The sequence below is a fragment of the Prionailurus bengalensis genome, chromosome E1 (genome assembly GCF_016509475.1).
Source record: "Prionailurus bengalensis isolate Pbe53 chromosome E1, Fcat_Pben_1.1_paternal_pri, whole genome shotgun sequence".
NCBI classification, from domain to species: Eukaryota; Metazoa; Chordata; class Mammalia; order Carnivora; family Felidae; genus Prionailurus; species Prionailurus bengalensis.
In genome coordinates this window covers 31,959,719-31,970,984 of record NC_057347.1, presented here as the reverse complement: position 1 = coordinate 31,970,984, position 11,266 = coordinate 31,959,719, and positions in this window count along the sequence as shown.

Below are 11,266 nucleotides of genomic sequence, written 5' to 3'. Positions count from 1 at the left end.
GCAGAGTTCATGTCTACTGTGTCAACCATGTCTATTGTGGATACGGTAGGTTGGTTCACTCCACATCCATTCTAACGGGTTTATTGTCTTTTATTTTAGAAGCTAGGGAACTAAAATATTCCCCATACTTCCTTGCAACTACTGATCAGACATATAATGAACGTAGGCTCTACTAGTCTTACAGCTTCACATAAGACCCCGATGCACATGAACAGAAGGCTAGGTTGTGTAGTGATCAGATATTTTCATAAGCCTGGTAGCAGAGGCATATATGTAGACTTTTGGGGGCAGATGAGGTGGAACATCTGGTTTCCAGTCTAGGGGACAATAGTACTGAACAGCAATCTGTACTTCACTAGAAATGTCTCACAATGCAATAATGCCTTGATTTTTCTGGCCATGCAACACACACATGACTCTTTTGGCTTTCCTAAACATTCCAAGAGTTACTGAGTATCATGTAATAAATTATTTTTTTGCTTAAATAAGCAGGTAGGGGCTATACTTTGTGTAACAAAGAGCTCAGTTCGTCTGTTAGCTTTTCCAGCCTCCCTTGCAGCAAAGGCACAGATGTGCAAATTAGGTCAGCAATCAGAAGCATCTGTTTTGTTCCTTGAATCCGGAGCTAGTGACACAAAGAACAAAAGGGACAGGGGTGCACCTTTGTTTTGGAGGAAATGTCAGCAGAAACAATACCCGGTTTGTGAAAGCAACAGTGGCAGACACTAGAAGCAGCACCTGGAAGCCTTGATTTCAACCTGATGAGACCCTGAGCAGATGACTTCCCTCACCATGTTTGGACATCTGACCCACGGATCCTGAGGGGTAATAATTTTGTGCTGTTCTAAGTCCCTCCACTTGTGATACTTTATTATATAGCAATAAACATTTAAAACAATGTGTCAGTGTTTGACTTAAATTTTTTTTTTCTTAGCAGTACACAAAACAGTGGAGTATCTCAGAATTGATAACATTATAGGTTCAAGGAAATGTTGACAGTGATTTAAATCTTCCCTGTTTGTTCAGAAGTTCAGTTTTTCACATTCAGGAGTGAATAAATTAAATCCTTGGGTTCATTCAGTTGGAGCAGCATGAAAAGAAAACTCAGAAGAGTTGGGAGCATTTTCAGGATGCTATTTATGATAATGGGCCACATTATCTAAACAAAGGATAAAAATATTAAGAAATAAAGGATAATAGAGAGCAAAAAGTGGTATTGCCACTTAATATCTATGATAGTTTAGATAAATTACTTATATTTTCCTTTTTTTCTCACCTATAAAATGGAGATAATTAGATTCTATCTCCCAGGGCTATGGCGATAACTATATAAAATAATATATATATATAATATATGTATATTATATACATAATATACATATATTATATACATATGTATATATGTGTGTGTATATATATGTATATATATATACATATGTGTGTGTGTATATATATATATATATATATATATATATATCATGTACTCCAAAGTCTAGCATGTGGTAAATAACTATATTCTACCATCAAACACTATTTAAGATAATGCTTCTCTAACTTCTTTATCTAGAGGCAATTTCAGTGAGAATAAGTTTTCTTCGGTGCCTATTCCCTCTGACTACTCTGTCATGTCTTGAACTTTTCTAGGCTCATGGTCTAGACTTGAAAATTACTTTTTAGTTAACTCTCATAGACCAGAAAAAAATTTTTTTTTCACTGAATCTACAATATGATGAAAAATACAATTATTCAAGACCAAGAAAAATTTGCAAATCCCACCAAAGAAAAAGTCGAGCTTATTTCAGCGTATGTGTGAGCATTTACGAATATTTTATGAAATATTAAAAAATAATTTTAAGTCGTTGAAATATATCTCTTGAACAACTGGACAAACCTTTATAAAGTTAAGTCTTTACATTCTCCACATGCTCGAGCTATGTCTGTACCTGGCATTTCAAAACCAGAGGCTTGAAATCTCTCTTTTCTGAAGTCATGGAGGTCAATCTTTCTCAGCATGTCATTCATTTGGCATTTCAGTCACATGTCTCAAAAGCACTGTAGAGAAATCTTAGTGAAATCTTAGCTCGTGGTATGTTTTGTATTGACAGGGTTAACCAACTGGAACAGCTACTTAGAGACACTTCTTTGAATAAAACTGACTGAAAACAGAATCACTGCCAGTTGAAAATCAATCTAAAATAACATATTTTTATATTAAATGTTAATATAAATGTGATTACTATACACATTCACCAAATATGTGTGTGCATCTGCATATATTTGCATATAATTATATGTTATATACACACACATATAAATTTTTGTGTAGCTCTTTGCAGATTAAAAGAGGTTTAAACATATGATATTTATTCCTGTGGTTCATTTACCATGAATCCAGTGGAGGTCCGACCACTACCAGCACAGATTTTTAGAATCTCTAAATGGAACTCATTTACTATATAGTTACCTAACTTGTAAGAACTTTGAAATCTTTATAGGAAGAAGAACCCTCTGTGAGAGGCTTATAATAACAGTATTTAATAATTGGGACGGCCTGCATGCTCAACACTTCAAATGGACTCTAGCAAACAATAATGCATGTTGTACGTTAGCAATAATGCATGTTGATCTCTCACAGTTTGGATTTGTCGGCATTTTATGAATATTCTACTGACACAACAGTAACTAATACTATTGGAAAACATCAGCTTTTAAAAAGTGTTTTTACATACATTTAATTTTATAACAATTCTGTTATTATCAACCACTTTACTGACAAAAGAACTAAGAATCTGGAGATAAACAATATACCCAGTTTCACACAACCAGTTGAAAGAGGATTTGGGATTCAAACTGAGACTTTTGGTTCTAAGTTTAGGCTCATTTATCTTTTAACACATTTGCCATGTATGACTAAGGCATAATATTAATTATATCATATTATATTATATTATATTATATTATATTATATTATTATTATATTTATTATAATTATTATATTATAGCTATACACTTCTTTTCTTGTTGTTAAGCCTGAATGCCAAGAAAAAAGAAACTTTCTATTACTGAAAACTACTAAGTTTCTCTAATCCTTTTCAAAACTTGAGATGTTTCTAGGAAAAGATTTTTCAAACTTGACTGTTAATTATAATACTTAGTTTCTGAACAAGCAACACTTTTTGTATCAGAAGTTTTATATGAATAAAACAAAAAACAATTCATGCTGTCATCTCTCCCAGCTAGGGTCACAACACTGATTCCAAGGCAATACATAACTCTACACACAGAGGGCAAAAAGCTCTATTGAATCCACCTGCACCAAAATAAGAAAATAATTGATCCCTCTATAGAAAACTAACACACTCTAAGAATTTTGTACAATATTTGACTTTTCAGACAGCATGGAGATGTTCACCACTCTGTTGAGGAGAAACTATTGTAAGCATCAAGCATTCATTTTGCAATTCAATATAGAGCTATGGTGGACCTGTTCTTTTTTTTTTTAATGGGCTATATTTTTTATTTTATTATTATTTTTTTTAATTTTTAAGTGAATTAGCATACAGTGTAGTCTTGACTTCAGAGTAGAACCCAGTGATTCATCTCTTACATACAACACCCACTGCTCATCCCAACAAGTGCCCTCCTTAATACCCATCACCCATTTAACCAACACTCCCTGCCTACCCCACCCACCTCCAGCAACCTTCAGTTTGTTCTCTGTATTTAAGAGTCTCTTATGGTTTGCCTCCCTCTCTGTTTTTATCTTATTTTTCCTTCCCTTCCCCTATGTTCATGTGTTGAGTTTCTGAAAGGCTCACATTTAGAATATCTTGGTTTTAGAGAAATAGGTCTTTTTCATATTCATCCATGGCTCAGTCTACTTATCAAAACTTCATTCCCTCTTTAGTGAGAAAAATATCTACATCTCAGTGAAACATTCCTATATGCTGACCTTACTCAATCAGTAAAATATAAGCCTTTAAAAAATTCTTTCAGATTAGTATCTAAGACTATTGACTGAACTATTTACTCCTATATATTTTTAATTTTGAAACCCATTATGAAACATCCTGATTCTCATAAGATCATGTCACAAAACTCCTAATATCACAGTGCTCTGCCTGAAGGTAGCCTTCAGAACAGGATGAAACTCAGCCTAATCCTAAGTGGAGAATTCATTTGCTCAAGAGAGCTTTTTTGGGCATTGTCTGTGTGCAAAAAACTGGGCTAGATACTGGAACACAATATGTGTGTGTGTGTGTGTGTGTGTGTGTGTGTGTCATCCGTGTTACATGATCAATACCATTTGGGCCTGTGGACAAAGTGTCCATCTGGGAAGACTTGGAGGAAGAGCAAAATCTGGGCTAGAACATCAAGGAGAAACACGCATTCATTACAAAGCAAGTAAAGAAATGGAATTCTAAGCTGAGGAAAGTTTATGTTATAGGATAAGAAGGGGGCAAAAAGAAAATATGGGAAGCGATAAATACTTCACATTTTCTCAGAATGTAATATACAGAGGAAAGAACAGCAGGAGATGGATTTTGAAAGGTAAACAGGAATCAAATCATGAGGATTCTAGATACTACACAATAAAAAGAAGAGGGACAGAGTTCGTATTTTTTTTTTACCAAATCCACTGAAGAGTTTTATTAAAGGGCTATATAAAATCAAATCTGTACTTTATAAATCCCACTTTGGACGTGCTATAGAGAAATAGAGGGAAAAAGAGTCAGGGAAATGTGGTAGTTTTAAGATCTTGTTTTAAATACTTAGTTCACATATACAGGCACACACATTCTCTTACATACACATCAAAGCTTGGCGTTTCCTACTGTAAACTAAAAAGAGAGGTGCTCTTCATGGGCATAGGAATCAGCTGAGGCCACTGCAAAGTGGCATCTACTTCTTTCTGACCTGAAAGGTTTTCCTATGTTTTAAAAGTGTTGTTTTAAATAACCCAGTGAAGAAATGGACAGAAAACATGAATAGACACTTCTCTAAAGAAGACATCCAGATGGCCAACAGGCACATGAAAAGATGCTCAACGTCGCTCCTCATCAGGGAAATATAAATCAAAACCACACTCAGATATCACCTCATGCCAGTCAGAGTGGCCAAAATGAACAAATCAGGAGACTATAGATGCTGGAGAGGATGTGGAGAAATGGGAACCCTCTTGCACTGTTGGTGGGAATGCAAATTGGTGCAGCCACTCTGGAAAACAGTGTGAGGTTCCTCAGAAAATTAAAAATAGACCTACCCTATGACCCAGCAATAGCACTGCTAGGAATTTACCCAAGGGATACAGGAGTACTGATGCATAGGGGCACTTGTACCCCAATGTTTACAGCAGCACTCTCAACAATAGCCAAATTATGGAAAGAGCCTAAATGTCCATCCACTGATGAATGGATAAAGAAATTGTGGTTTATATACACAATGGAGTACTACGTGGCAATGAGAAAGAATGAAATATGGCCCTTTGTAGCAACGTGGATGGAACTGGAGAGTGTGATGCTAAGTGAAATAAGCCATACAGAGAAAGACAGATACCATATGGTTTCACTCTTATGTGGATCCTGAGAAACTTAACAGGAACCCATGAGGGAGGGGAAGGAAAAAAAAAAAAAAAGAGGTTAGAGTGGGAGAAAGCCAAAGCATAAGAGACTGTTAAAAACTGAGAACAAACTGAGGGTTGATGGGGGGTGGGAGGGCGGGGAGAGTGGGCGATGGGTATTGAGGAGGGCACCTGTTGGGATGAGCACTGGGTGTTGTATGGAAACCAATTTGACAATAAATTTCATATACTGAAAAAAAATAAAAATTAAAAAATTAAAAAAATTAAAAATTAAAAAAATAATAATAAAATAAAATAAAATTTTAATCAAAAAAATAAAAGTGTTGTTTTAATGAAAAATAATAAATCTGCTCTTGTTTAAATGATGCTTTCATAACGGGGGGGGGGGACAAGCCACATTATGCAAAGAAAGGTATATGGTGATGCATCTCCAGGATTCTGGAAGCCAGCTCATAAATAATTGCCATATTCTGCTAAGAGACAATCAGAGTATTAACCACACAGGGAGATAGAGAATGAAATGTGAGAAGACTGGGAGAGTGATCAGACGTGGGGGTGAGAAGAAAAGAAAAAAATAGAGATGACTTTCATGTTTCTTCTTTGGGTGATGGCGTATCCAGTAGAGCCTTTTACAATGGTTGGATATATAGTTTACATTCCAGAAATGTTTAGGTTGGCATGTTTTAAACCAAATCAACAAACATTCAACTTAATGTTGTGATTCTGAATCAGATAGTTGGCATCAAAAAAATTTACTTTCTCTTAGTAGTTGGCAAGCTAGCAATTTCCTCAGTGCCTACAATTGAACTACGTAATTTACAGACCATGGAACATTTGGTTTCACTTCAAAGCCAGAATAATAGTTTCAGCTGATGCTACTTTATAATACAGAACATTGCATGAATAGTTATAATTAGGCAATTAGTTATATTACTCATGGCATAAAGTGAGAGGCACAAAGCCTCAAAATACGTAATCAATACTGCCACATGGAATCAGTTGAATTTAGACTGTAGGTAAACACGGGACTAAAACAAGTAAAGTCAATTACAAGTATCCTGATGTGATTAAATAACACTCTGGAGGGATTTATATAAATATTTGAACAAAAGTATCCATTGCTTCCAGGATAAAGTGATCTTACCTTTAAGACACAATTCATTTATTCATTCAACCTACAGAACACCTATTAAGGGCCAGACACTGTGCTAATAAATACTGGGGATAGAGTCATAAAAACCACGGCCTCTGTAGCTGGTAACTTAGAGGAGGAGGCAAGCTCAATGATTGCAAAAACCTGTAATCATAAACTGTGATAAAACCAGAAAAATGCCCCATAATCCCAAAGATGTTCACATACTAATTCCTAAGAACCTGTGAAGATATTATCTCACATGGCAAAAGGACTTTGCAAATGTGATTAAGCTGAGGATCTTGAGATGTTGTACCCAGATGGGACCCAATGTGGGAATGCCAGCCACTTTGAAAGCCGGAAAAGGCAAGGAAACAGATTGTCCCCAAGAGCCTTTTTAGGAATGCAATCCTGATGACACGGATTTCTCCACTGGGTTACCCAGTGGAACTCAATTTGACCTTCTGGCATCCAGGACCATCTGATAACATAGTGTGGTTTTGAGCCCCTGCCTTTGTGATAAATTGTTACAGCAGCAATGGGAAACTAAGCCAAAGGTTCAAAAAAACTATGCAGAGAATATACAACAAGAGGATTTGCTTTGAAATCACCTATGTTAAACATGATTTTGAGATTCCAGTAGGATCATGCCAATCTCCTTAAAATGCTTCCATGGTTTTCTTTTTGCCGTGAAAACAGCAGAATCTGTAACATGACCGACGAGGCCCTGATGATCCACTGTGTGTGTTGTTTTTCCATTTTCGTGGAAGGCAGCTTTCCCTTTGATCTCACCATTCCAGGCATGCTTCTCTTTTTTCTGTTCTTTGAAATAAGCCATATTCCCTCCTCCTGGACAGACCTTAGACAGGGTGTAGGATGCTCCCTCCTACAACCCCTGCTTCTCCAGTTCATTGCAGCCTATCTTTCAGATCTGTGTTCCAACTTTACTTCTCTACTTCTGTGAATGGTAAGTTAGTAAATGTTGGAGGAAATTTAAGCTTATGTATATAATGAGGATATACACAAATTAGGAAGGCAGAGGTGACCAACACAAGAAGTCATAATCAATATGGTGAGTTTTCTGAGAAGGTAGAAAGCCATGAAATTGAAGGCAAAACATAGAGGGATTAGGAGAAGAATACATGTCTTTAGTTTAATTTTTTTCCCCTCTCTCTCCTTTACTTGTTCATTCTCATCTTCCTGCTTTAAATCCAGGATGCCATTGGTTTTAGTATACACACACACACACACACACACACTCATGTAGAGTGTATAAATATTCTATCTATAGTTATATATATATATATATATATATATATATATATATATATGTGTGTGTGTGTGTGTATTTCTATTTAGATTATTTTATTCGTGGTTAACTTGGTGGGAGGGAAACTATAGAGGCAACTGGGAGAAAGTGGTTACCAAACTGGGTAGGCTATGGGCTTGACCTTCAGTGACCACAGGGAGAGAGGAAAATGAAGATCCCTATGGATCCCCAAGACATAAAGATGTTTCAGTTGAAATGAGGGTCCTAATTGAGCCAGTACAAGCACAGACCTGTCTAAGCAAGGGAGAGTGACAAAAACATCCCTGAGTAATAGAGAACTGTGATCATCAGAAGTGAGAAATCAGCATGCAGTAAACAAATAAAAGTAAAATAAAATGGAAACTTTAGAATAAAGAATCAAGGTTCCAACTGCATGAAGAATAGAACTCTAAGAGACTATACTTTAGTGTGTATATTGATTAAAGGATATGGAAACAATAAGGTAATTGACATAAAAATGGGCTGAACTGAAGAACAAAACAAATACAAATTCTAGAAATTGTTTTCTTCATGAATTGACTCTGTTTTCATTATGAAACATTACTTTTTATCTTGAACAAAATGCTTTGTGCTGAAATCTACTTGTACACCAACTTCCATATGCCTGCATTTGCATGGAATGTCTTTTTCCAATCATTTACTTTCAAATTTCTGTATCTTTATATTCAAAGTGTATATCTCTCATCAACATCATATAACTGGGTCTTGCATTTTTGCCAGGACTGACAGGATTTACCTTTTTTAGAGTGCTTAATCTTTTTATATTTACTGCAAACATTGATGTATTTAAGTCTCCTGTCTTGCCATTTGTTTTTTTGTATGTTCCATTGTATTTTTGGTTCCCTTATTTCTCTTTTCCTTTCTCCTATAAGCTGAATTTTTTATTTTCTAAAAGTTCACTCTACAGATTAAGAGAAACACTTTCAATTTAGTCAGTTATGACAGGGCTCCCAGAGCTATATTAATTAGTTCATAACAGAAAGAATCTCATATACAAAAACTGGGATGGGAAGGGCAGAGACGGAAAAACCTTTGGAGTCACCGAAGGGGCCCAAAATTGCACACACTCCAAATCAGATGGGTTTATAAAAGCTTTAGATGTTGAACAAGGTTTTTGATGACTATCTCCAAAATCTTTCAGATGAAAATAGATTGACTTCATTCAAATCCTGCAAGCAAGGAAAGGATAAGTCTATTGGTGATATTAAGGATAAGCTCTTTAACAACTTTAGACAATACTCAGGAGTAGTTCCTGAAGCAAATGTGAACACAGCTCCCTCCTCTTTTTTTTTTTTTTTAAGCTTTAACAAAAAAAATAGAGGATTTAATATGCAAATAAAAGTCAAATGGAAAATAGTGCTTTTTGTCAAGTCTTCTGCTCACTGAATATTTTTATGAGGCTGTGGAACAAAAATAGAATAAAACCTAAAATACGCTGATGTCCTTACAAATAAAACAACTAAATGCTCTCATCGCAGTCATTAAAGATTGTAACAGGAAATTTCGTCTCAGGATACAAATGCATATACCATAAACAAAACTGACATGGGTTGGGTTAAAATTGTCCAATGTTAACTAAGACAGTTAAAAGAAAAAAGTAGGCAATCAATAACGATGACTTAAGGTGCAACCAAATGCTCAATTTTTTTTGTTTTATCTTTCAACCTACAAAAAGAAATTTATCTAAATATTAGAGGACAATCTTGCAAGTTTTTATTTACACAGATGCTACAATACTAAGCATAAAGTGTTGTGCTCTTATATAACCTCAGTTTCAAAGTCAACAAACTGCTCAGGTGGTAGGTGTCTCTCTAATGACCTTCAGACACTCATTCTCATGTGTTTAACTGATAATATTCTTTCTTCCTTTGTGACAGCACAGCTTCTAACTTCATAGACAGGGGATATACTGTGCAAATTGACAGATTCAATGTTCTCCTGATAGCCTCTTTCCTGAAATCCTTCAAGACTCTCCTGTTCATAATAAGGTCACAGATAATTTGGACATTGACTTACTGGTATTCTTGTATCTAAATCCAACCTAAATTGAAGAAAGGAACTGGAAAAGAACAAAGAACTGGAAACTCTGTGCACTAAAATGTCCACTGATATTGGCAGAATTGTGGAGGCTGAACCCTTGAAGGTTCAGATAGATCCATCCAAACCTCTACAACAACACTCTTTTGCAACACTCTACTAAGAAAGACCAAATCATTAAATGAAAACCCAATAAAGACACATTCTATCTGTACCAGTTATTGTAATACTTTTATCATCCAAGTTAGGAAACAAGCAATGATATAGATTTTTTTCAAGATCATAGGGCCATAAATAAAATAGTTATTTCCAACTTCCCTATGGTACCAAAAACAAATACAGTTTTATATTTGGTGTCACATGAGGCTATATAATTTATAGTCATACACTGGTAGTCTGCTTTTTTTATTGTCCCTTTAGATCAAGATAATCCAATATTCCTCTGACTTCTCTTGGCAAGGTCAACAGTATACCTAGACATTTATGCTTCAGGATTTACAGAGGTATCTCCTTAGTTTTTACAAGTTCTTTGCCAGGGCCTTCACAACCTTACGAATCTATTTGACCCCATCGCTATTCAACCTGTGGATGGCCTTTGGCCATACATAAAGATAACCTGAACACAAGAGGGACATAAATGTTTCCTAAAATAAGTGACAATTTAATCAATCAAGGTGCATTAACTGGGGCGTGAACTACCATAGGAAGTAAATTACTTCAAAGAATCCCTAAGTCTCATTAGCTATGGTAGGCTCTGAGTTCCCAACTTGTCTGAAATAGACACACCTCTTTAAGACTTAGGTAAGTCTTAAGTAACCAAAAAGTTCATGCTTTTTCTTAAACTCATCAGAGAATGAGGTAGTAAGGCAATGAACTGCACAAAAATAGAAAAGATGGGCCCCTGAAGGAAAGGTGACCCATAAGTGCTGCCATAATTGAGTGGGGTGCAGAAACAGTGGCAGGAAAGGTTTAGTAAGGGTGATTGGCACATTTATTGGAATCTGAGACTTGCCAGTAAGGGAGGGAGATACTCCTATGGATGGAAAACACAGAAGTCTACACACACTTGCAGGTTTTTCTCCATGAACACAACTTGCTAAAATGATTAGACAAGTCCCAAGAAAGTCTTTCTAATGTTGCATACCTTGGGGAGAAGAACAACAACCACTGCAGAAAGCCACAAAAT